Source organism: Lacerta agilis, chromosome 10 (assembly GCF_009819535.1).
Source record: "Lacerta agilis isolate rLacAgi1 chromosome 10, rLacAgi1.pri, whole genome shotgun sequence".
Lineage (NCBI taxonomy): Eukaryota > Metazoa > Chordata > Lepidosauria > Squamata > Lacertidae > Lacerta > Lacerta agilis.
The window spans coordinates 63422960-63450109 of record NC_046321.1 but is presented as its reverse complement, the minus strand read 5'-3'; the positions used below and the strand labels follow the sequence as shown (position 1 = coordinate 63450109).

General features: G+C 41.2%; 1 protein-coding gene across 1 annotated transcript in view; it reads left to right on the top strand.

The window, feature by feature from the left end:
• The first annotated feature begins 24564 nt into the window (after positions 1–24564).
• PIK3CG (phosphatidylinositol-4,5-bisphosphate 3-kinase catalytic subunit gamma) overlaps positions 24565–27150 on the top strand; it is a 28023-nt gene continuing 25437 nt past the window's right edge. Inside the window, exon 1 of the mRNA XM_033161581.1 lies at positions 24565–24786. The gene's annotated coding sequence lies outside the window, so the exon portion shown is untranslated. The remainder of the gene's footprint in view (positions 24787–27150) is intronic.

Below are 27150 nucleotides of genomic sequence, written 5' to 3'. Positions count from 1 at the left end.
GGAAGAACTAAATAGTAAAAAAATAAAAAATAAGCCACAATGTAGCTTATAAGCATTCACTGTTATGATAATTGGATATATGCATGCCCTTAAAGGATAATAATTGCATGTAGCTTCCCTGTGCCCCAGAATGGCGCCTTGCTGGTTTGCCTCAGTAGACCAGTATGTCCAGAGGTTTTTGTGCTCCATTCTTAACCTTTCTGGCTCAGCAGAATGGAGAATCTCAACATGATCAAAATCTCTAGCAAAATTTAAAAAGTGGTTGCATTTTTAATTTTATTTAGCTTAATTTTTTTTAATGAACTGTTCTTTCATTATCCATCATCATCAATGGTAGGCAGTCTACCAACATGAAAATGTAATGGTACAGAAGTGGAAACAATAAGAACTACCGATGATAGAAGAGTGGCAGACGAAGTTAATGGACTCCGCAGAATTGGACAAGATGACAGGGAGAATTCGAAACCGAGGCGACCAGAGATTCTTGGAAGAAATTTGAGAATTATTTGAAAAACAATTGTAAACAACAAATCACGCTAGTAGGTTTGCAAGAAGTTTTGTAAGGAGGACTATATGAAATATTACAGAGAAAATTTAGGAACATGATAATTGGTTATAGATTATTAAAAGTAATAGTGAAAGTATGAAAATACAAGATTAAGTTATGAAGACTGGAAATCTTTAGAAGTCCAAAAAATATTGTATAAGATATGAAGGAATGTTAAATGATGTTTGGAAAATTTATGTAAAACTTAATGAAAATATATATTAAAAAAAGAAAACATAAAGGTACAATAATATTGATTAAAAAGCAGATAGCGTAAAGAGGGCCTGCCCCCAAAATGGTCCAGTCAGTCATGCCTTCCGTGATACTCCATTCTGTTTGCCCTGCTACGTCATTTTTGTGGGTCACCCACACACCCCAAGTCAGTCAGCATTCCAGGGCTATTCAGCACATCCAGTCCCTATTAGGCTGTTTGGGACATTTTGCCTTGGGATTGCCGTGTCTAGCCCAGCATCCTGTTCTCTCAGTGGCCAACCAGATGCCTTTGGGAAATCCATAAGGAGAACCTGGTACCTCCCTCTTCTGCTTGGTCCTGTTTGGGGGGGGGGGCTACATAAAGGAACCTGAGAACTGAGGTGGCTTTCAAGGATGGAGAATCTGCCCTCCAGACCAATAGCATGGCCAATGGTCAGGGATGATGGGAACTGGAGTCCAGAAACTTCTGGAGTTCCACAGTTACCCATCTCTGATGGAGGGAAAGGTAACAAAAGTTTAGAAAATTATAATTGCCAGGGAACAATAGAACACCTCTCATCCAATAAAACCAAATGGCAATAAGTTCCGGCCAGGTGAGCTCTTCAGGCAACATCTAGACACTTATTTATTATCTTTGATAGTTGTTCTTTGCCCAAAGGTGTCATAGACTCTTTCCACACCAGGATGTGAGATCTCTCTATTGTAATCAGTTGGAAAAATACAAAATGTTACTTTAGCTTAGGTTGGGTGCCAGGCCAGGCCAGGGGGTCAGGCCTAGTAGAGAACACAGAATTTGTACTCCAACTCTGCTCTTTTTCAATTGAGAAAAGTGCATGTTTTTGTTTTTTAACATTTAAAAGTCCAGTGTGTTTGTATGCAACTCAATGGAGCACGAAGCTTAACAAGTGAGCACTGCATTTGAGCTGGTGGGAGGCCTGAGAGGGGGGTAATTTATTATTATTATTATTATTAGTAGTAGTAGTAGTAGTAGTAGTACCCCACCCATCTGACTGGGTTGCCCCAGTCACTCTGGGCGCAGTGTTAGAAACTCAGATATATCAGCTAGGTGCCAAATGGCTCCTTACACCAGGGCTGCAGTCGCCAAAATGGGGTGCCTGGTTGCCATTTTTGGACCAGGCGGTTCAAAAGTTGTACTTTTCCATTATGACTTTTTGGTTCCTGAAATTCATTCTGATTGTGCAGATAAAATATAACAGATATAATTCTATAGGATGGGGTATTTGTGTGTGAAAACAGTCCAAGTCCAAAGATCCCCAGGCATGCACCTCCAGATGGGGGAGGTAGTCAGGCACCATCTGGTCGCTCAGGTATCTTCACGTGGTCGCAAGTGGCTGTTAGCCAGGTGCAAAATGCATATTTCAAACACTGCCTATCCCTCCATGCATTGCTGCACAGTTATGTCACTATTTCCTGGCTTGTTTGTTTTTATGGATGTCAACGGTTTCTTCTGCTCTTGCTGACTTTAAAGTTTGGAACAGTAACATTAGCAGTATGAGCAAACAGGTCAATAAAACATTTCCCCCTCTTTGATGTCATTCATTCTCTCTTAAGAAAAATGTCTGTCGTTATTGCTTTTAAGCCTGTGAAGCCACCTATTGTGTGCAATTCTGAATTATGCACATATTTTGCATGTGCAATGAGCATGCAACACTAGCACAATGAAAACAATTTTCAAGCAAGAGAAACTTAAAATAGCATTCGCTTTGCACCTCCAAGTAAAAAATGCATATATACAGTTGCCATCGAAATTGTTCAACCCCCCTTTGCAAATCAGGTTTATTGTCAAAATTTGCAGACTTTCAGCTGTTTGCAATGAGCAAATCAAACAAAAGCAATTGAAACAGCTCAACACAACAGATGCTTCAAGTGGCTCCCCCAAATTCAGCTGAAATTGGAATTTATCCTGGCTTCTACAATCTCACTATGCTACTATGACCAGCTGCAAACGCAATGCATAGACAGACAGCAGCTTCTGGCAGTGTTCCTGAGAAATCTTAGCTCATTCCTTATGAGCAATGGCCTCCAGTTCAGTACTATTCTTGGGTTTGCGTTCTGCAACCGCCTTCTTCAAATCCCACCAGAGATTTTCTATGGGGTTCAAGTCAGGTGACTGAAATGGCCACTGTAGTAGAACCTTCCAGGACTTCTTCTGCAACCAAGTCTTGGTGGAATTTGAGGGATGCTTGGGATCATTGTCCTGTTGGAAGGTCCAATAACACCCAAGCTTCAGCTTCCTCGCAGATGGCATGACGTTTCCTCCTAGGATTTCCTGATGCTTCAATGAATCCACCCAACCTTCTATGCGCTGCAAGTTTCCAGTGCCAGAGGAAGCAAAGCTTCACCGAGCCACCACCATTCTTCATTATATTCTTTTCAGCATTTGCTTCATTCTTCTTCCTCCAGACATAACACTGATCCATGGGGCCGAAAAATTCCAAACCCCCCCCCCATTGCTCCGCAGAACAGAATCCCAAAACTTCTGTGGCTTATTCATATGATTTTGCGCATGTTAGAACTTACTTTGTTGTGCTTTGGGGTCAGTAGTGGTGTACGTCTTGGAGTTCTGGCATGGGAGGCATACGTGTTTAGTCTGTGGCTTGCTGTGTTCACTGAAACCTCAGTGCCTGCTGCCTCCAAGTCTCATTTGCAGTCACTCGAGGGCTTTTCCCAGCCTGCCTTCTCAGAAATCTGGTTGCTTCCATAGATAGCTCCCTTTTTCTGCCCTATCCAAGTAGTGTAACCACTGTTCCTTTAACTTTGAACTTGCGAACTATGCTCCCAGCAGTGTCTCTAGGAACATCCTGTGCCTTTGCTATCTTCTTGTATCCTGCTCCTTTTTTGTGAAGGGTGATGATCTCTGCTTGGACCATTCTCTTGACCAGTGTTCGAAACGCCCATTGTTCTAGGCACATTTTGCGACAGGGAATTTCATTAGCGCGAGCAGTTTCTGAGCTCTGAGAGCAGTTCTGCACCTAAGATTTCAGATTAAAATTGCAGAGTGGAAGGAAAGGAGGGCCTTTTCCTGCCTCCCCACTTCCAGCTCCTCTGAAGACTGGAGAAGAGACCCTCTTTCTTAATAATATTAGGGGGACGGGTGGGGGAAACATGGCTTTGTTTTTTGCAGTCTTCAGATGAGGACTAGACCATGTGAAAAATGAACATAAGATTTTAGCTGCAGTTCATTTTCAGCACTGTATGCTTGTTATAAACAAGCGCACCTAGACATTATGTGCCCATAACCTATGTTTAAGGTGCCACTTAGTTCCCAGCTTTCATAGCTCTGTTTCTAACACTGCTTAGCCCTATTTCTGACATGCAGTCAAATTTGACACTCCTCAAACCTCTGGACACAAAAGTTGTTGAGCTTTTATGAGTTTTAGTTTTGCCAAAGTTGTTGAACTTCTTTTGCAAAATCTCAAAAGAAACTGAGCCTATTTTTAAGGGAATTCGGCAAAATCTACGCTCCATGTGACCAGATTTTCCCTTCTTCTGACACCTGAATCCTGGATATGTCCAGCTCAGATATTTCATTTGTTGCAGCTGAAGCACATCTAAAGAAGCCCTTGATTAGTTGCTTCAGTGTTGAGGCAACACCTGTTGTATTTGTGTTGCTGTGAGATATTCTATTCAAGGGGTTGAATAATTGTGAGACTGGAGAAGGCAATATAAGTTCCATTTTCAGCTGAATTTGGGGGGACCACTTGAAGCATCCATTGTGTTGAGCTATTTGAATTGCTTTTGCTTGATTTGCTCATTGCAAACAGCTGAAAGTCTGCAAATTTTGATAATAAACTCAATTTGCAATGGGAGTTGAATAATTTCAATGGCAACTGTAAATATATATAATGCACACATTCTCATATTCTATTCAGAACTGTAATGTTACAGCTATGGTAACAGTTTCCCATTAAAAATAAGTAAACTTGAACCAGACTAGATTTAAAACTTTGTTGTTGTTTAGTCATTTAGTCGTGTCCGACTCTTTGTGACCCCATGGACCAGAGCACGCCAGGCACTCCTGTCTTCCACTGCCTCCCGCAGTTTGGTCAGACTCATGTTGGTAGCTTCAAGAACACTGTCCAACCATCTCATCCTCTGTCGTTCCCCTTCTCCTTGTGCCCGCCATCTTTCCCAACATCAGGGTCTTTTTCCAGGGAGTCTTCCCTTCTCATGAGGTGCCCAAAGTATTGGGGCCTCAGCTTCAGGATCTGTCCTCCCAGTGAGCACTCAGGGCTGATTTCCTTCAGAATGGATAGGTTTGATCTTCTTGCAGTCCATGGGACTCTCAAGAGTCTCCTCCAGCACCATAATTCAAAAGCATCAATTCTTTGGCGATCAGTCTTCTTTATGGTCCAGCTCTCACTTCCATACATCACTACTGGGAAAACCATAGCTTTAACTATACGGACCTTTGTCGGCAAGGTGATGTCTCTGCTTTTTAAGATGCAGTCTAGGTTTGTCATTGCTTTTCTCCCAAGAAGCAGGCGTCTTTTAATTTTGTGACTGCTGTCACCATCTGCAGTGATTATGGAACCCAAGAAAGTAAAATCTCTCACTGCCTCCAGATGAGGTGATCAGGCACTCCCATTTCTTTAAGAACTTGCCATAGTTTGCTGTGGTCGACACAGTCAAATGCTTTTGTGAAGTCAATGAAGCAGAAGTAGATGTTTTTCTGGAACTCCCAGCTTTCTCTAGCTTTTACTGTAGCTTTCAAAATAAGGTTTGGAACAAAAAATAGACAGCATGACCTGTGGATGTTTACTCAGAACTAAGGATTAAATCTTTACCTGGGGTAAGTCCTATTGAATTCAATAGGATTTACTTCTGAGTATCAGTGTTAATGGTACTCGGAACAGACACATTGAAATTAATGGACATGACTAATTGGGTCCATTAATCTCTATGAGTCTACTCTGAGTAAAACTTAGTTGGCTACAACCTAATATCTCATTATGTTCAATGAGTAAAGCTACAGCTCTATGCATACCTACTTGGGAGTAAGTCCAATGGGGCTTACTTCTGAGCAGACAAGTAGTATTGCTGCTTGATATCTGAAAACCATGGAAAGAAAAAACAAAGAAAAGATAATCTGTTCCTTGGACAGCTGTGGTTGTAAGACTCTAGTTTGGGCAAATACCTCCCTCACTCAACATAATCAGACATGGGTTACTAAGGCAAATGGCCATTAAGTCACCTGGGAATGTGCCAATACTTGTTAAAGCTCCCAATTTTTACCACACATTTGTGGCAGACAAAATATTGGATGTTGTACGTATTAATCTAGTTGATCAAACAACTATATGGTCAGAAGCCCGACCACATGGTAATATGGTTGTCAGTACTGGGTCACTGTTCCCATGCAGAGCTGGGTCATTCAGTTCTTTATCAGGGAGGATGTTTCAGAAGAGAAAAAAAGTGGATTTTTCAGTAGTATGTGGTCATCCTCAGACATGCAAGCGTGTAATGATGAACATTGGTCCTTGCTGAAAATATCATGAGATTACATTGTTAGCTTGGTGTGTGAGCATTTGGAACTGCTGAATTATATAACAAGGGGGAGTTGTGTGTATATGCCTTTAATTACTTGTGCAGAAGGGAAAATCTTAGCAGACATGTGTTTTCTCATTGTAGTCAAAGGCAGAGAAAAGGTGGGTGAGATATTGTTCCAGAGAGGTTTCTTCCACCCATGAGCTGTAGTCATCCCTTTGCCCATTCCTCTTGTCTACTTCATGTGTGTTGAATGTGAAATCCTACTTGCTATTGAATGCACACACCATTACACAACTGTGTGAGTCTTCTATCCTATCCCGGAAGGATAGGATATAAATGTTGTTATGTCTACATCCAGGGCTGAGCCCCAAATTCCACAGTCCCCTTGCCCAGGGTAGAGAACTAGCACTGAAGATAAAGGCAGGGCCTTGTGGACTTTTATAGTACCGGGTTGTACCCAATATGTATCATACTCTGGGCAGTCCCACTGAAATTAATAGGCATAACTAAGTTAGAGAACTTAGTTGGAGACAACTCACTGCTGCTGAAATTCCAGGAGACAGACTGCTCTTTCTCAAAGGCTTTGGAAGCATCTGCTGCTGTCAAAAATCATGGTCCAAGTTCCTTCCTCTGCTGCCATCAGTCTGCAATGGCTTAAAGTGCTTTACAGTGTTAAGACTGTAGGACCAGCCCCAAAGGAAAACTGGAACAGTACTACTCTGCTTTGCCTGTTTGCAATTCATGGTTCTGAGCAAGCTGCTGTTTGGGTTATCATCTGACATCTATAATATTCTATGCTTTAAAACACAAACACACACGCACACACACTGCAGAAATCAACAAATTTATTAATGTTAAAACTTGGTGCTGGGCAATGCCATTCCACCACCATTTTGTGTGCTCATGTGAGTACCTTGCTTAAAAGTTTGTCTTTTTGTCTGGAAAGGTCAACAAGTCTGTAAAGAATCTTGCAAACTAGGATAAAGTGCCCTTGTGGAAACGCTCTATTGAAATGGACAAGGAAAGGTCCCCACCCACTATTCACTTGGGAGTGACCACTTAATGTAATTAATAGGGATTATTTACCCATTCTCCAGTTCCTAATCTAATCAAAGGAACACGATCTCCCATTGGCTGGCTATGAAGAGTCCCATGATTTTGAGTACATCTTCAAACTCCACCTTCAACAGGAACAATACAGTGGTTTCTCTTTTGTGTACCTGGTGGTCTTGTGCACATTTCAGGATCACCATGAATCATCGCAATCAAAGACCAGAGCTGCCTTGGACCCCCTGAACTCAACAAGTTTCCCTTTGAGTCCTCTGTGATTCTCCTTCCCTGTGCTCAGTATTGCTGGTAGACACTCCGCCCAAGTTTTTGGAGCTACACTTGGGTGCTTATTCTTGCACCTCTTAAATCTTAAATCCTGGGCCTGGGGCATTCCAGAAAAGGATCCTGTTTTGATAAACATAGCCTGACTTAGTCTGGAATCCCAACATCTGAGTGCTTTAGTTTTGCACTCCCATTTCCAGTGGGTTCTGCACAGGAAAACCTTGCTGTGTCTGAGGGAAGTATCTTATTTTTGCCTTCTTTGGGGATCTACCTAGATGCTTAAGGAATGAAAGGGTTTCACAAATATTCCACCTTCCAGTGAATATAAAGGCTTTGGGATGACTGACAAACACTTGGTGTGTGTATCAATTTTATCAACCCTATGGAATGATGATTTCTTTTTACTATTGAGATATTTATAAACCCATTCACAGCCCAAGGCCATCAAAACGGTGTAGAGTGGGATTGCAAACAAGATGGAACAAATTCTAAAAACAATTAAAACTATTCCTACAGGCTCTAAAAGCCATAAGCCTGTTCTTACAAACTAAAAAAAACCCCACCAACTTTCTCAGTCATACAAATAATATTTTATAACTGACTGGGTCACACCTCAGCGAAAGCTTAAAACATTTTCACAAAGCAATTAATTCCTGTAGTGACCCAGAACACTCTGTGATTGACCGTAAGACAGCCATCCTTGAACAAAGGAACTTCAGAAATAAACTCCAATGTGGAAACTGCTGAATTACAGTTTATCAAGAAGTTAAATTTTATGCATTTGGTTGTGAAGTGAAAGACAGTTTAGTACCTTAGTTAGAGCATTGCACTAGGACCTGGGAGAACGGGGTTCAAGTCTCCACTCAGCAATGAAGCTCACTGGGTGACCTCGGGCCAAACATAGTTTCTCAGCCAAATATACCTCCCAGGGTTGTTGTGAGGATAAAATGGGGAGCAGGAGAATCATGTGCACTACTTTGAGCTCCTCAGAGGACAAGTGGGATATAAATGTAATAATAAATAAGTAAATGGTTTCATGTGCCAATACTTTTGTTGATTTATTCATCAATGGTGATTGTTTTATCAGCAATTGGTGCAATTCTTATTCTGCATGCACTTAAGTACTAAGTCACAGATTGTACTTTTTGTATTTCATTGCCACTCGACTCCAACATCTACATTTTATCTGTAACACCCATGTGTATAATTATCCTTCATTATATTTATTGAATAAATTTATATACCATCCTTTGTCAAAAGGTGATTGGCAATATGATAATGTATGGACAACTTAATGTACATATTGCTATCCATAAAATATATAAATGCAAAATAAAATATAAATACATAAAACTGTCTAGGAGAGGAAGCTTCATCATAAGCAGCAACATCAAATTAGGTATCTACAATGTCAGCAGCAATGTGCTCTATAACTCAGCATTCTGTGAAATGCAATATAAGTTATGATCTATTCATCTCAGGTCAAGCTATAAAATGTAATAAATACATATTTAGCAACAGCAACAACATGTATAATAAGGCGGCGGCGGGAGGGGGGGAATCTGCCTCCCCCCCCGCCCCATTCCACACTTTTTGTGACACTTCAGTGATGTCTTTATGACGTTTCTGGGTCACTTTCGGGTTCAGCACGTATACATGGTTGCACACATACTGAAAGTGCGTAAACGGGGCTGCCTGTGCCACTTGCTAGAAACTCCAGGAGGGAAGAGTGCTCTTCATCTCAGGTGCTGCTTGTGGGCTTCTTATAGGTATCTAGTTGGCCCCCGTGAGAGCCGGATGCTGGTCTAGGTCGGCCACTGGCCTCATCCATCAAGCTTTTCTTATGCTTTTATACCGAGCATACGCAGTTCAGCAGACCAGATGCTCAAAGCACATGCACAGGAATTCTTTAATGTTGATTCCTTATTCTTAATAACATTCACATTAATTGCTGTGAAATTACATGAACAATAAAAAGCCAGCTGCTTTGTAGATACATGGGCAGGCATGATTCAGTCTCAGACAGCTGCATACTCCAATAAACTCTTGCTCATTGCAATGAACTATATGATCAAACCACCTGAAGGTGAAGCCTTCTCTATCTTCTCTATTTGATCCATAAGATCTCCCAATTTAAATTTGCTTCTTGCAGAAGTTTTATGTGGCGTTTATCCCCACCCCACCCCAATGAGCTCTTTATCGTGGTTGGTACTATGCAATGTTGCAGGAAAGAGTAAACTCACCCAGAAATATGATAATTCAACTGGTCTGCAGAATCAGTGTTCATGTGGCAATGTTGTGAGCTAAGAGGGAATCCTCAGGGCTCAGCCACATTGAAGTTTAATGTGCATTTGAAACCTCTTCTGTTTTTTATATTTTTGTGGCATCCACACATCTTCCTCAGAATGGCAGTCCATACTTTCTCCCTGCTAAATTTGGATATTCCTGATCCATGGATAATCCAACAAGAAAGCCCAATATAAATGTGTATGTTGCTTGACTGTGGACATACTGAAGTGAATTATGTGGGTGTTTTTTTAACTTGTGCTGTAACATTTTGTTGGGTGCCATCCATTGGCATACCCCACCCCAAACTTCCATTTCATGCAAAGGAAATGATGCAGCCTTCCCTTTACAAGTGACTGTTGCTGAAGGCACATTTGCAGTATTTAATTTTTTTAAATAGCTATTTTGTGCCAAAGGCCTCTAGCACAAAACAGCTGCATTAAAAACAAAATTCATTCTTGCAGGTACAGGAGGCCAGAAAGTGAAGGAAAATAAATACCCGTCTTTCATGGGAGTGACTGCAAATCCTTTTTGTGCAAACATGGTATTTAAAATAACTTGTATTTATTAAAAAAAATCACAGGTGTTCAGACACAGGTAAACAATTGCCCATGTGCATGTCTATAATGTTCCTCGGGTTTTAGGAACTTATGGTGGATAGGAAAGGACTAAGTCAGTGGAGAACAACCCACAGCGTGAATATGTCCCATCACGTGCCATTCACCAAAGTGGATAGGAAACACTGAGATTTGGGAGGCATAGAACTGAAAGCACTTGTGTGTTGGTGAAGATGCACAAATGCACACATAGAAACTGGGGGAATGTTCAGGGAGGCAGGAGAGGATATATTGTTTATTAATATCCTTCCTTTCTTGCGCTAGCAAGTTATTTTACTTAGCAGAGTTTTACATTCCCCTTTTAAACGCACAGTGGATAGATGGTTGCAGGCTTGTGTAAGTTCTCACTATTAAGTTCCTGGTAAGTTCCCTTATATCCCTCTTAAAAGAATAAACACACGACAATCTTATTTAAAGACTTTACTCACATCATCAGTTCACAGTTGGATCCCTTAAGGCAGACTTAGTTACAAGTAATATGTAGTATGCATGTAGATCTATCCCATATGGGGAAATAATCGCAGGGACTGCAAGCTAGCAGTCACTGCAGTTCACACGATGAAAGAAAGATGGGAGAGAGAGAGAGTGCTGAGTGCCCTGTCCTTTTCTTACCTGGACAGGTAAGGTCACGCCCCCCCCCAGTCACATGCAAAGGAAGTATGTCCCAGCCAGGAGGAAACAGGAAATTTTTGACTGGCTGGACCAAACATTCCCTCGCATGTCCACTCTAGGAAGACAAGGAATGTTGTACTTGACTGCTACTTATGTATCACATCCCACAGAAACAGTGACCCAGGTACGCATGAAAGCACTAGTGTGGATGCAGCCTCAGAAAACAGATGGACTTTTCCAGAAAATTAGCAAATACTGAGCCCATTCAAATCAATGTTTTTTTGGGGGGGGGGGCACAGATTCTAGCACTAATCCTAAACCAGGATTACCTAGAAGCAAATTATGCTGATTTCAGTGTAATATTCTTCCAGATAACTACGGTATGCTGACGATTGCAGTCTCTGATATTATTGCTTTCAGCTACTCTGTCTTATGTACATGAGGTAGTTATTCCTTCCAAATTCTTGCCCTTCTGCTTCCTTGTTTGCTGTCCTCCCAATACTTCCTGAATTACTCACCTTGAATTGACTCACACTGATAGTATCGGACTCACCTTGAAACTTCCTCTTACACCTTTCCATAGGAATTGCAGGATACTGATTAGAAGCATCACTTCCTTAAATAACAATATATTTAAAAGCATCTTGATCTGCAAAACCCAGCAGGTGACATTTATTCACAGCACAGGTATCTTCTAGGTATGATCTACAGACTGAGCTCCTGTTAAGGTGCTCGACTCAGAGGCAGTACATTTTGGCAACTCTACTAACCATCTCAATAAAACTTCTAGATAATGCCATCTAAACCTACTTTATAATTAAAACAAAATAAAAAATAAAAAAATCCTTCCAGTAGCACCTTAGAGACCAACTAAGTTTATTCTTGGTATGAGCTTTCGTGTGCATGCACACTTCTTCAGATACACTGAAATAGAAGTCACCAGACCCTTATACGGTATATAGTGAGAGAGTGAGGAGGGGTATTACTCAGAAGGGTGGTGGGAATGGGTGATGGCTGATGGGTGTGGAAAACCTGTTGATGATTGTTAACGACTGCAATTAGTCCTAAAGGAAAAAGCAAGGGGCGAGATGGCTAAAGATAGCTTTGACATGTATAATGAGATAAGAATCCAATGTCTTTGTTCAGGCCAGGTCTCTCCCTGGTTTTGAGTTTGGTAATGAGTTGCAATTCAGCAACTTCTCTTTCCAGTCTATTTCTGAAATTCCTTTGTATTAAGACCGCTACTTTGAGATCTTGTATAGAATGTCCTGGGAGATTGAAGTGTTCTCCTACAGGTTTCTCTGTCTTGTGATTCCTGATATCAGATTTATGTCCATTTATCCTTTGGCGTAGGGTTTGGCCTGTTTGTCCAATATAGAGAGCTGAAGGGCACTGCTGGCATTTGATTGCATACACAATGTTAGAAGATGAGCAATTAAATAGTCCTGAGATGGTATCTTTGATGTTGTTGGGGCCAGTAATGGTGTTGTCCGGGTGTATGTGGCAGCAAAGTTGGCATCTGGGTTTATTGCAGGCTCTGGTACCAGTGTCCATGTTGAGTCCTGTTGTTGTATTATTGTGGGTGAGGAGTTGTTTAAGACTGGGTGGCTGTCTGTGGGCGATGAAAGGTCTTCCTCCCAGAGCTTGAGAAAGAGAACTGTCGTTGTCTAGGAGAGGTTGTAGATCTCTGATGATGCGTTGTACTGTTTTAACTTGTGAGCTGTATGTGATTACTAGTGGTGTTGTGTTGTTTTCTTTTTTGGGTCTGTCTTGCAGCAAGTTCTCTCTGGGTATCAGTCTGGCTCTGTTGATCTGTTGTTTAACTTCATCAGGCGGATATTTTAGTTCTAAAAAGGTTTGCTGTAATTTTATAATTAAAGGAATTATAGCCAGTCTCATATGATAAACCTCCTCTCAGATGATATAGCATTCCTGCTGATGAATTGCAAGGAGGCAATCCCTAATGAATCTGCTAAAGGAATATGCAGAAGTGGTTGGCCCAAACACCAGCCATGATAAATCAGAACAGAAGTATATGCATCATTCTCTGAATATATAAAAAAAGACTTCCAGGTTTGCCGCGTTTGCATCCTGAACAATACGCAACCAGAGGTGTGCGTATCTAGAGCTACCACTGTAGTTATTTACTAGATGCAAGTCAGCAGCACCAGAGACCTCACTCAGCTAGGCGCTGGGGTCGATTGCACTCTGCACCTTGCAGAGTCAGGCCCAGACTGCCACCGGGCCCAGCACTGGCGGCAGCAACAAGCAGCTCCAGCTCACCCAGCCCCACCCATTGCCACCCCAACGAACTGACCTGGGAAGTTCGGATTGCGGGCTCTACTGGTCAAAATGGGAGCCTCAGCCATTGTGCTCTCCCACTGGAAACAATCCAGGACTGCTCCAGGAAAACACATGTGGCAAAAAGGAGCATTAGGCCCTGTTGGGCCGCCTCCTTACCCATTTGTGATTGGCCAAGCGGATAGCCAGTCAATCGGGATTTATTTTTTTAAATGACCCACCGCTTCACTTCTCATATCCATCTGTGGCTGCCTAGCCTTGTGCTGTGGTCCCCCGTTTATGTGATTTTCACCTGTGGCCCCCATGGAATATCCGGGGGGGGGGCAGAAGGCTATATGCCCCCATGGTTGGGAAACACTGATCAATCTCAGCTGATCTGCAGTCTGCCCTTTGGCGCAATGGCTACTAAACTATTTTGGTTGAAATTAGGGAGGCCAGCTTAAAATCACTTTATTGTTAGCATCTTCACACCTCTCAAACTCCAAAATATTTGCAAGATTCCTTCTCTTTTTTATTTTTATTTATTTATTTATTTATTTATTTATTTATTATTATTATTATTATTATTATTATTATTAGTTACTTTATTACATCTATACAAAAGAAAAAAGAACATTGAATAAAAAACAAACAATAACCAAAGAATAACAATGTTAAAAAATTACATGTTAAATTCTTCCTAAAAAACCACAAAATGCATTCAATTAATGCCTTCCTATATTCAGTTGTAAATAATACAAAGCAAAACATAACATCCAATTCCATATTTCATATAAATCAATTCTATTAACCTTTAGTAATACTTCTTTCTTCCTTACTTCTGTCCATACTTGTCTATTTCTACTATCTGTTACTTCCCCTTCCCTTACGGCTTCCACTTGTCTTCATCCCAGGTTGTCATTCTATCTCTTCTAGTTTACCTTACTACTTTGGTACTCTTGTGTAATCCTTCTATTTTATTTTCTTGTATTTTCCTTGCTAACTTTAGCTCCCAATACAGAGTGCTTAGAAATGGAGCCAGCATTTCACAGTGGGGCATTGCAGAAATAAATTAATATCAAATATGTATAATATATTACTGGAATGGGAGGTTAAAGATGAGATGGTCAAAGAAACTATGATTAAGTGGGCGAGAGAATTGGGTAAGACAGTTGATTTGGAAAAATGGGAAAGACTTTGGAAAGAAGCATGAAGTTTACAGCAGCGGAGGGGATTAAGGAAAACATGATTAAGATGTTCTACAGGTGGTATATGACTCCAAGTAAAATACACAAGATGTACAAAACAAAAAGCAACTCTTGCTGGAAATGTCAAAAGGAAGAGGGGACCTTCTTACACATGTGGTGGCATTGTGGGGTGATTCAAAATTTCTGGAGCCAGGTTTTAGAAGAAATTAAAAAAATGATGAAATATAACATAAAGAAAAAGCCGGAATTATTTTTGCTGGGAATTTTGGATGGGGAAATAAATAAAGATGAGAAACTTTTTCATTACGCCACGGCAGCGGCGAGAATGTTGATCGCCCAATATTGGACAAAGAAAGAAGTACTGGCAATTAAGGATTGGCAAGATAAATTATTTAATTATATAGACCTGGCTAAATTAACTGATAAAATTAGAGGAAGTAGTGACCAAAAATTCCTACAAGATTGGGGGAAATTTGGAGACTACCTGAAAAAGCAAGATTCCTTCTCTTCTGTGCTGATGAGGCTGTGAAACAACCAGTTAATTCATAGCATGTGGCAGTTCGTTCCGAAAGATCTTACCACCTCTTTATTGGTGGCAGCTTCCATGGAGATTGCACAACACCAAACAATCTAGTATTAAGGAGTAATATAAATGACTCTTCAGTATGGAATCTTGCATTGATGGGAAAGCTTTTGCATCACATGTGGTTGTCTTACTAAACCAGGCTCTTAGTACAAAAGGCGATCCTTTAAGTTTGTAAATGAGAAGCAATCTTACCACTAGAACTTCTCCTGTTCATCTGTAATTCTAGATCCAATGGCAGAACCATAATGCAGGAGCTTGTCCGACTAAATGTTGCTAAATTACCTTTATTTTCCTATCCTTTACCAATTCAAACCCTCTACAATGAAGTTTAACTTGCGCAGGGTGACCCACTAGGTGGAATAAGTTCAGTGCTAACTTTCTTTTGGCACTAAGTTGAATACAACCCACACTTATTACATACATACATACAAATCCTTTATTCGACTGATAGTCAGAAAGAAGAAAAACATTTCTCAATACAACATTATAGAACTAAAAACATCAGAGGGATACACAATTAAAAATAGGACAGCACTAGTAAACCTCATACAGATAACCCACATCGAGACATTCGATTTTGCGCTTCCAACACTTGAGCGCCAGGAAGAGGAATTTAGCCACAGATAAGGCTATTTTCCTAGTGGGCTTATTCAGCAGATATGCTACCTGCCTTTCTCTTAATCGAGAGCTAAACTGAGATAAATATGGGGCTATGAGATCCCACACTTATTTAAAACTTCAGTTTTTAAAAAGCAACCTATAGTTACAAAGTCTGGATTGATGTAGCGTCCACACACAGTCCTTAAATCAGACAAAAAATGATAGGAATTAAAATTAATGGCAGTTGCACCATTAAATATTCTCTCCCAAATGTTGTAACATGCCCAAACATTATTTACATGCCAGACCTAAAAAATAAATTATTTTAAAAGATAAGGGAGGAAACGACAAATTTATTTTCTACCTGTCCAGCAGGTGTCAGTGTGTGATTTAAAAAATAAAATAAAAACAAAAGAATGTGTATATTCACAGCCATAAACCCTCAAGAAATATTGATGAAAATGCTCTGAAATAATGAATTACGAAGGAATGTCTGTACTCTTGATATTATCAAATCCCATTTTGTTTTGGTGGCCAGAAGTGTAACCCTAAAGGAGAAGTTGTTGGCCCAGCCAACATGGTCAATGGCCATGGAAGATGGAAACTGTAGTCCAGAAACATCTGGAGAGCCACAGCTTCCCCATCCTTGTCCTAAACATTACTCAGAAGTAGCAATGCCAATTTTGCTTCTGTTTCTAATTTTTAAGATCTTGAATTCCATTCTCCACATTTATGCAGCAATTTAATTCTTAAAAAATCTGAACGAAAAGTCTTCACCATTTTAGTGCAAATTTCTCCTAACACATTTTTTGCAAGTGTGAATTTTATATAGTGCCTTTATTGTAAACTGGATTGAATCTCTACCCTATGTGGGTATAGGATTGTAGCTTTCAGTCGCTTTCTCTCAAAGGCAAATGGGACAGAGCAGCCAACTGCACATACATTTACAGTTCATAGTTAATGAAAAGCCTTCCAAACTCTGGTGATCTAAAAATAAAATAAAAAAGCCACCACGAACCTGCCAGAGGCATGCAATTGTGGTCATGCTGTATCAAGATACAGCTGTGAAGAGACACAGAGACATTGTTCGGGTCAGATTCATTGGAAGTCTGTTCGACTTCCGAAATGTTTGACTTCCAAAGCACGGCTTCTAATTGGCTGCAAGAAGCCCCTGCCGCCAATCGGAAGCCACGGAAGCCCTGTCAGACATTTGGCTTCTAAAAGAACGTTTGAAAACTGGAACACTCACTTCTGGTTTTCGATTGTTCGGGAGCCAAGGTACGACTGTACTTCCAATGCCACATATTCCAATAGCAAAGGGACAGAGTTCAATGAGGTTCAGTAGGAGCTGATGAAAGCTAAACATATTCCTTCTGCATAGCTTTGACCCAGCCTTTCTTTGTTCATAACAGAATGTGAAAAAGAACAAGAAAAAGAACAAGAACAAGAAGCCAGCAGCTATATATTTTGCAATATATTTTTATGAGTTTATGGTTGCCAGACTCCCCTTAAATTCCTGGGTCCGGTAGATGTTAGAATCTAATCACGGTTTGGGGCTCAGGGTCTGGATGCCAGACTCATAATCCCCAAACCCAGCCTCCCATGCTCAGGAAATGGCCATGGCTGACAGGCCATTAGGAAAACAAAAGGAAGGTGATGAATCATTAGGAAAACCAAAAAGAGAGTGGGGTTGTGCCAGACAGTAAATGAGTTAGAAGACAAAGCCAGAATTTTAGAGTTGGCTGTGATGTCTCCCAGGGGCAAAGGGGTGGCAGGTTGTAAAAGGCAGAGAGGAAGAGCACAATGTTTGCTTTTCTGCTGGAATCCAGGGCTGCGGCTATGGGAGAAATAAGACCTTTTTGGGGTGTAGATGCTGTGAACTCCTTCATCATACTGGGTGAACGCCTGAAACCCCTGGGAATCTCACATTGCTCAGAGATTGGGGTTGGGCAAAACAATATGTTAAGCTCTACATTACTCAGGCAACATTGTAGATTTCCCCCTTTTATGAACACAAAATATCAAATTTAAGAGGCAGAAGTGCAATTTTAAATGATAATTAAGCAGAAGTGCAATTTAAGAGGATGGTTTAACATGGATGAGTAATAGTGAAATCAGAATAAATGAAGCCAATGAAAATATTAAAAACCACTCAACTTGTGATATTTCATACTGTTCTATCTTAGAAGAGCAAATGTTCCCATTAAAACTAGGGCTACAATGTTTCATTAGTTATTAATCAGGTAACTGATTTTTTTTTTAAACTACAAATTTATTTCCTAAAGAAAGCAATGGCTCTTCTATGATTTTTGCTCTCAGGCAGGCAGATGTGTCTACCACCCAAAAGCAAAATGAGGCTTTTGACTTCATAACTATTGCTTTTACTTGTATGAAATGTAATCAACCAACAAAATACAACTTCAAAGTCACTTACTTCCAAGTAAACATGGTTAGGCTTTCAGCCTGATGGTTCAGTCCTATACACATCTTACTCAGAAGTACACCTTATTGAGTTCAGTGGAGCTTACTCCCAGGTACATGTGAATAGGATTACACTTACCTGGGAGTAAGCCCCATTTAACTCAGTGGTACTTATTTCTGCATAGACATGCACACAATTGCACAGTATAATTTCTTTAATCAAGTGACACTCCTGGATAAACCATATACCGGTAGTTTCTTTATAAGTTAAGATTGGTCTCTGGATTTTAGTCATAATATTAGGGGAACTCTACTTATATATTTGGCATTGTAAGGAGCACCAGCTAGAAAAAACACACACACAAATAATGGAAATCAAGCCTTCATTGTTGCTGCTACACATCATTGGATTAATAAAACTTTTTTTTCCCCTGGCAGGACTGCATGCCTTGGATGTCTGTTAATGGAAAAAATTTCAGCTGAAATTTCTGCCTGTCAAGAGCCTTGTTAGAAAAACAAAATTGGCAACCCTATTGCATTACAGCAAATGTAATCAAATGTGATGTTTCAGCTGGGGAGCTAAATATGCATTTTAAAAAGAGAGAGCCTGAGATGGATAAATATTTGCCAGAATGAAAACCACAGCGCCACATTCCTTGCAATTCATTGTTCCCATTTAAGCTCATGATCACAAGACTCATGCAATTATTCTCACAAAAGAAAAACAGGGCAAATAGCTGTATCCTGACTGCATTTCTTTTGGTTTATATTAGCAAATTGATTGCCTGTGTGCATGACTAATCTTGATTAAAATTGCTTCCTTGGAATACCAAATTGGAGGCCTTCACTTTCATTAATCTGTGCATTTAGATAGCACTATTGACTGATATATTTTTATTTAAAATGCTAAGAAAGCATGTGAATATCATTTTAGTAAATTTTAATACTGGATAAAAAGGCAACAGAAATATGAAGTTATCCATTGCAGTTTTGGAAGAGCTTGAGGTGTCAACTGACCAGAAGCCTGCTCCCATGTTATGACCTAAGTAAGATTATAAATTGATTTAAAAAAACAACTAATAGCAGTTTTTTAAAATTTAAAAAAACAGCTGAATGTTTTCATACTATAATAAAATGGGGAGATTTGGCTATATTTTCCCTCTGCTGTGTTTAGGCATATGTTCTATCATAAAACAATATGCACTAAAATTAACTGTAGCTTTAAAAGGTAACAGAGGAAACAAAATAAAAAAAAATTCCTTCCAGTAGCACTTTAGAGACCAACTAAGTTTGTTATTGGTATGAGCTTTCATGTGCAAGCACACTTCTTCAGATACCATAATAGATACCATAACAGAGGAGTTAACACTTTTCTCAATACGGTATTGTACTGTTATGATCTATTCCTTGTGTTCATGGGTTGAATGTAGGGGCAGGGACCTCAAGCATTTTCCTCTGTGAACATGTGCAGGTCTAGGCAGAGTCATTACTTGGAATCGGATACTGTTTAGGAACATCATGTGCACCTCCCATGAGTGAGACGCAAGTACGTTATTATGTCATCTCTTATTTCTGACATTTAGACTTTGTTTCATCAGTTTAGGCTTACGTAGCCAAAATGACAGCACCCATACACAAGAGGGAGATATTTGCAGAAGTCCAAAAAAAATCTTTCAGGGTCCCCCCCCCCATTAGAACTAAGCATGCTAAGTGCCTATGGAATTCAGACAGCCTGTTTTGGGTGTGTGGAATGGAAAAATAGATGGGAAGGGCAGTGTAATGAATTAACTAGAATTCTGAACAGAAGCATACCACACTGCGATATATTAGGGTTGCCATATTTCAAAAAGTAAAATTATTGAGCTTTTTGGGGGAAATCTCCCCCCCAAAAACAGTTTTCAGAGCTGTTTCTGCTGCTTTTTCAATCACATTCCCATACATCCGAGTTTTCCCAAACATTTTGCTGATTTGGCAAAATTCCCCCAATGCCATTTTTACATCCGAAAACCAGGACGTGTCAGGAATTTTCTTCATGTATGGCAAGACTGATATATATAAAAATATATATATATATATATATATATATATATATATATATATATATATATATATATGTGTGTGTGTGTGTGTGTGTGTGTGTGTGTAGAGAGAGAGAGAGAGAGATAGTAGAACCCACTTGTAATTACTTATTTGCAAATTCCATTGTGCTATCTCTTTGTATCTATTTTTAAAGTTTGATCATTGTAATTGTAATACTAAAATAAGATATGCATATTACTTGCTAAAATCTAAATTATTCACATTATACTTATTGTTCATGTGTAAATTAGATAAGAGTGGGCTGATAAGCAAACTGAAGTTTGCTGCCAAATTCGGAAGCAAATTAGATGAGTTTAGTAGAGATTGAGAGTGAATATACCAGTTGCTTCCCAGTGGATGTACTAGCAGTGAGGTTATTATTAATTCAATTTCTTATTGCTTTATCTTGGCCAGGGCAATCCAAAGCAACCTACCAACCAACAAATAAACTAACAGACAGACAGCCCCCTCCCCATATATACATTAAAACCAAGAGCAAAAAGAAACACAGCAAGCCCACAACTTGCAAGCCCATTTAACTTGGGTGCATTCAGCTTCATGCACTTGGCAAATAAAAAATAAAATAAAAAGAAAGGGGGCAAAAACCGGGAAAAAGACTTTTGGCAATCCCACCCGCCATTGAATCCAATGTGTTTTGATTATATGCGATTTTGGCTTTAGGTGTGATTCCCATAACGTAACTCCCATGTAAATTGCGGGATTGAGACATTCTCTTTTTACAGAAGCTTGATGGAATTAATGACCTTTTAGACCTTACAACTGATTTGTCCAGTTGGACAGTCATTGAGGGGGATGGGATTACTCCAGGATTCCTTTTCCTTGCAAGGCCCCATGGGGCAGGCTGCTAACCTGCAGCAGTTCAACTGACTGTAGTAGTTTCATTATTACAGTTGTGGTTACTTAACAATTAATCACCTAGCAAATATTCACAAGTATGGACTGGTTGAACATTGAACAACAGCTGTCATTTTCATCTTAAGTTAAATCTTTTTCAAACTTATGTAAAAAAAAACCAACACCTCTCTGATATTTCAATGCACTTTCAGCACAAGACTTTACTCGCCCCTACTGAGTAGATACGTATAGACCGACTCAACAAGCATATTGAGGGATCAGTGTTTTTCTGTACAGTACTATTTAAATATACATATTGAGGTATATGTTCAATGGGGCTCACTGTATGCACTTGGACAGGACTGCAGCCTTCATTGGAATGAAGTCTCATTGAAATCATTTAGATTTAGTTGCAAATAAGGTTGCAGTCCTAAAATGAATTATCTTGCACAGTTAGTTAGAAATCTAGAGGTGGATTTAGTGGAGATTTTAGCTAAAGGGGTCCTGCAACTATGATGTAGAATGGAAGGCAAGAGGCAGTGTTTGTGTGTGCCAAATTTTGGCATTGCACAGGGTGCCACTGAAATTTGAGGCCCCAAGATCCGCAACTGCTAAGTCCCGCTCAGCACAACAAAAACTTATTTCGGCTGGGGAGATGAATGTTTGCAGAATAGTGTTGGGCAGTTCTCCTGTGTGTTGCTAAGTGAGGTGTTGGAAGTGATACACCTGGGGGCTGGTTTCCCATGATTGTATGCTCCACTGTGCAAAAAGGTTTCCTGCAGGTTGAACACTAGCATATTGGAAGACATTGCTAGGCTGTATAAGCCTTTCTCTTGTGACCGTGCCAGATCCACAGACATCCGACCAACTCCAGCCAATGGAAGCTAGCACAACATCCTCTCCATGTCTTCCCATAAATTTCCCTAATCTTCCTTTTGGGGCAGCTATGTGGCGGTCAGTCATTGGAGGGTATGATCTTTGGCAAATGGCCTCGCTACGAGGACCCCCAAATGCACCTGATGCCTGGTCATTACATACGTAGACCATGAATGAGAGGTGGGTTGATAAGACAGCAGATGCATTTGATGGGAGAGTCCTGCGTAATGAGAGGTGGACTGATGAGAGAACATATGCATTTGATGGGAGAGCCACGAGGGCTCTTGATCAATTTCCAAGGTGGAAGAGGCATGGAGCCCCCTAGAGGTATACAGTGCAGAGGCATGGGATCTTGAGGCAAGGAACCTCCAGGGATAGTACCTAGAGGCATGGCGCCTCCTCAGGGCATCGAACCCCAGAGAAGCAGGGAACCCAAGTGCAAAAAGCCCAGAGGCAAGAAAAATCAAAGCGTGGAGCCCAGAGAGATGGAAAAGAAGGAAATGGAGCCCCCTAGAGGCATGAAGCGAGGAAATTCAAATTCAAATTTATTGCGGCTATAAGCCCATAAAAACATAAAATATGGAATATATGACATAAAATTACAGCAAACCATAGACCCTGGAGTCATAGGGAAACAAACCACAGCACAAATACAAGTTTTAAAATTGCAACCAGGAAGCAGAAAACAAAAGTATTAGTGGTCGTGTAGTTGGCCACAGTGCCTTTTTTGAGATATGACAGAGTTTAGAAGCGAGGAAGCAAGAGATCTCAAGGAAACCCAAGTGATAGCGCCCGGAGGCATGGAACCTCCTAAGGGCATCAAATGTCCCACAGACAGCAAAGCCAGGTGCAAGAACACCAAAGGCAAGAAAAAATGAGGCATGGAGCTCCCTATTTAGGTGTTTCTCAGGAGCCTAATCCATCTTGATAATAGAATCCTTTGTTCTCTTTCATTTTGAAAAATGTCCAACCAAATGGCATGTTGAAAACAGCATAGAAAATGGCTTCTACACCCTTCCTATGTCTGAACCAGAGCAGTACTAAGGGAAGGGGGCTCCCCCCTTCTTCCTCCTCCCCTTGTTTATCTTACTTCTCCCGTCATTTTGTTTACTTCCTTGAGTTTCAAATAAAAGTTGAGTTTGACAAAACAAAAACAAAACAACAAAACAACAACAACAACAACAACAACAACAACAACAACTTATTTCTGAGTAACCATGCAGTGGGTTGGGCTGAATACCCAGCTACCATACTGAATTCAAAGGGGTTTTACACCCAGGTCAGTCGGGTTAGACTGGAAGTTGTTACATGGAATGGAGAAAAGCTTGTTGTTGTTTAGTCGTGTCCGACTCTTCATGACCCCATGGACCAGAGCATGCCAGGTACTCCTGTCTTCCACTGCCTCCCGCAGTTTGGTCAGACTCATGTTAGTAGCTTCGAGAACACTGTCCAACCATCTCATCCTCTGTCGTCCTTCTCCTTGTGCCCTCAATCTTTCCCAACATCAGGGTCTTTTCCAGGAAGTCTTCTCTTCTCAAGAGGTGGCCAAAGTATTGGGGCCTCAGCTTCAGGATCTGTCCTTCCAGTGAGCACTCAGGGCTGTTTAAACCTGCACAAGGTCAGGCTGCTGAAAAGGTGGCATATAAGCTTTAATTATTATTTTGTTTGCATCCCTGTTTCAAGAGGCAAAGGAAGTGCACCTCCAGGCTGCAGTGCAGAGACCACTAACTTGAAACCTGCATTGTTTTTGCCTCTTTGTTTCTTTGGGGTTTTTTAACCCTTTATTGTAAACCACCCGGAGAACTTAAGACAATTGGATAGTTTAGAAGCATAACTGCTGGTGAATAGGCCAACTTATGTGTTTCCAGCTTATCTATTGGGTGGACAAGATAAATATGCAATTGTGAGGACCTTCCCTAAGAAAGGATGCTGTGTCTTCCTAGGGAAAAGTCGGAATACTGTATTCAGTTTGTTTTTACACTTCTTATTTTTACTTAGGTCTCACACAACTTTATTCACTTGTGCACATATTCCTTCCCTTTCTAACGTTTTGCGTTTTAACCTCTGTTTAAGAGAGGATCCATTCCTCGCTCTCCAACCTGTTCGCATTTTTATTTAGCTCGCTTCTTCAGCAGCCTCGTTTGGGCCTCGGACTGGAGGCCCTTACTCTGCACTGGACTTTTCACTAGGCCAAACTTGGCTTTTCGCCCCATGCCTGGATACATAGTAAAACAGGGAATTCAGACAGTTGAGGGCCGGTGAGGAAGAAAACTCCTGTAGAATTTGACGGGGCCCTATGTCCGTGGCCCTTGGCGGCCTCTCCGCGCCTTCGCCTCCGGCCGGTGAAAGCCGGCCGCTTGCTGCCCAAGCCGGGCCCTGCGGCGGCCTCCCTTCTGGCGGATCCTTTCCCCTCAGAACGAGCAGCTCGGCGCTGGCTCGGGCCTACCCTCCGCGGCGGGAACTTCCCGCCTTTCCTAGGCCGCGCTGCCTTTCGCCTTTCGGGAGGAAGGGGGCGAGAGAGAGACCGCCGTCGCCCAACGCCGCCGCCTTGGCAGGTGCTGGGCAGCTCCCGCCCTCTGGCCTGAAGGAAGTCGAGGCTCCTCGAGAGGCGTTTCTGGGAAGGGCCCTGCCGCGGCAACGAGAGGACGCGGGGGAAACCGAGCCGGCCGCCGGCCATGTAAACAAGCACAGCCCTCGCTGCGGGGCTCAGGCAGGCAGGCAACCTGTGTGCGGCGGAAGGCAGGCGGGCTCGCTCTCCCCTCAGTAAGTAGAGCGAGGAACACGGGAGGAGGAGGAGGAGGGCAGCGTGCATGTGTGGACGCGTGGACGCGTGTGTGTTCGTCGCCCTGCTCTCTGGCGGCGACTTCCTCCTCCTCCTCCTCCAGAAAGTCGTACCTGCCGCTGATCCAGCTCCTCACCTGGAGGAGGAGGAAAAGTGGCAGGCAAAACTCCTTGCCTAACTTTGGGGTGGTTGGGTCTCTCCGTCTCGTAGCAGTGAGAAAACTTTGGTAAAAAGTTGAATGATCGGTTGGGCCTCTGCCTCTCGCTGGTCTCGTGTTAAAAATTAGTTTCATTCCGGTGCGCTGCTACTGTAATAGGAAATTCGAGGGGAAATAATAATAATAAAGATGGATGTTCTAAAAATTAATAATGTAGTTGGAAAGTGTTGTGTCAAAAAGGCACGCACATACACGGAGGTTTTGGTAGATGTAAATAAAACATTTTTCTGATTAAGACCCCCCCAACACACAAATTTTTCACTGCTATCCCTAGTCTCAAAGAGAGTAAGAAATAGATTGTGAGAGTAGTTCCGTGTTTTTGTGTTGAAGTTACATATTACAAATGTAAAGGGCACAAAGTGTTTCAGACTCTTGCCATGTGTTTCTAAGGCTTTTTGTAGTCTCGAACTCTACCCCATTATTTTAGGCTCCGGTTTACGCTCCTGTTCCTGGAAATGTCTTTACACAAGCAAAAGCTCTATCTAAGTGACTGTTGAGAGAGGTATGAGTATTTGCATGGCTAGAGATGACATACATTAGGGCATGGGCGAATGCGTTTTTGAAACACAACTCTCCTCCTGCTTGGGGTTTAGGAGATGTCAGGTGCTGTGTTTTTTGGAAGTATATATTAGTAATAAAAAAATTCAAATGAGCAGTAACATATTCAAAGTTATTTGGGTGTTGTAACATTCATTTATACAAATGAAGACCACTTTCCTCCTTGGTCAGTCTGTCACACTTACCAGTGTTCAATACTAACTTCATTAATGTTTTTCACAGCACATTAGAGGCACAAAAGAGAAATGTGGCTTTGCAAAAAGCATGTTTACTAGCGGTGTTCAGTGGCTCTGTATAAGCCATCACAACTCAAACAGGTGCCTTGCAGGTACTTTTTCTTGCCTAAGTCAAATTGTGGTTTTAGCAAGGTGTTCTGAGTTAGAGCAAGGACTCCCTGAAGGCCTTGTTTTTCTCTGTTGATTTGGGTCACCAAAAAAGCAAATCGAAGCAAATCGAAATTGATAAAGGAAATGCCATGTGAATTGGAAGTGCAGGAGAGGAGTAGCTTCTTATGATGAATAGATCTAGCTTTTTATTGGGTGCAGTTATTTTACCAGGTCTCTCCAGTTACTGTACAGTGCTTTTGGGAGATGGATATTGACATAAATAATTTGTTCCATGTGCTTGTTGCAAGCCCATCCATTCCCTGGCTTATTGTTCCAGGCACATGTGAAACTGTCAAATGTTTCATATGAACATAACCATGAGTAAGGCTCTTCTCTTTATTACACGCTGTTCTATTATCTTAACAATTCAAATATTGCATGAACAGGTTGAAAGCCAAAGCAGCTTAACTGCCAGATTGTTGGGCCCTGTGTGGTAATGCTGGAAACAATATGTGTGGGTTTATAGGTTCCCTTGTCAATGGAGCATCTTGATTGATTTGTCAGTGGCTTGTCTCACCTTACGATGAAAACAAGCATTGCTATGACAGTGAGGATTCCTTGGTCTTGGTGCAGCAGTGTGGTGGTTGCAAGGATGAAAAGCACTAGCCTCCAGCTTTTGTGAGATCCAGCAGGCCTTTTGGTGCATTGAATATGCTTCAGATGCATAGTGTGGACCTGCTAACCAGTGATGAGAGTAGCATCTCAGGTTAGATAAGAATTGCATCACTCATATGATGAAGCTGGATGTTCTGCCTTAGTAGCTGAGCATGGGATCTCTCTGTATTCCTGTCAATTGCAAGAGATACTTAGCATTCACAGCCAAGTGAATAATGACCAGCTTTCAGACTTCTTAAAACATTTTAGTTACAGCCTTTAAACGAATCATCACCTACTCATTTTCTTTTCCACCAAATGCTTGCCTCCTTCAAGGCACAGCCAGAGTTCGTGCTCAGCGAGAAGTGGAAGATGTCGAGTGGCTTTAAATTATTGATGTTGCTGCTTGCCCCGCCTCTTATAAGGTAGAAAACACGGCTGAAATCCCTTGCTATCAGGTGCCTGCTAAGTGGGCTGGATCCAAATGAGTTCGCTGCTGTGACTGCACATTGCCTTTTGTTTTGCTTTGCTTTGTTCCCTTACAGAGTTGCCCTTGCAGGTCTTTATGTCACAAAAACACTTTCTGTGAA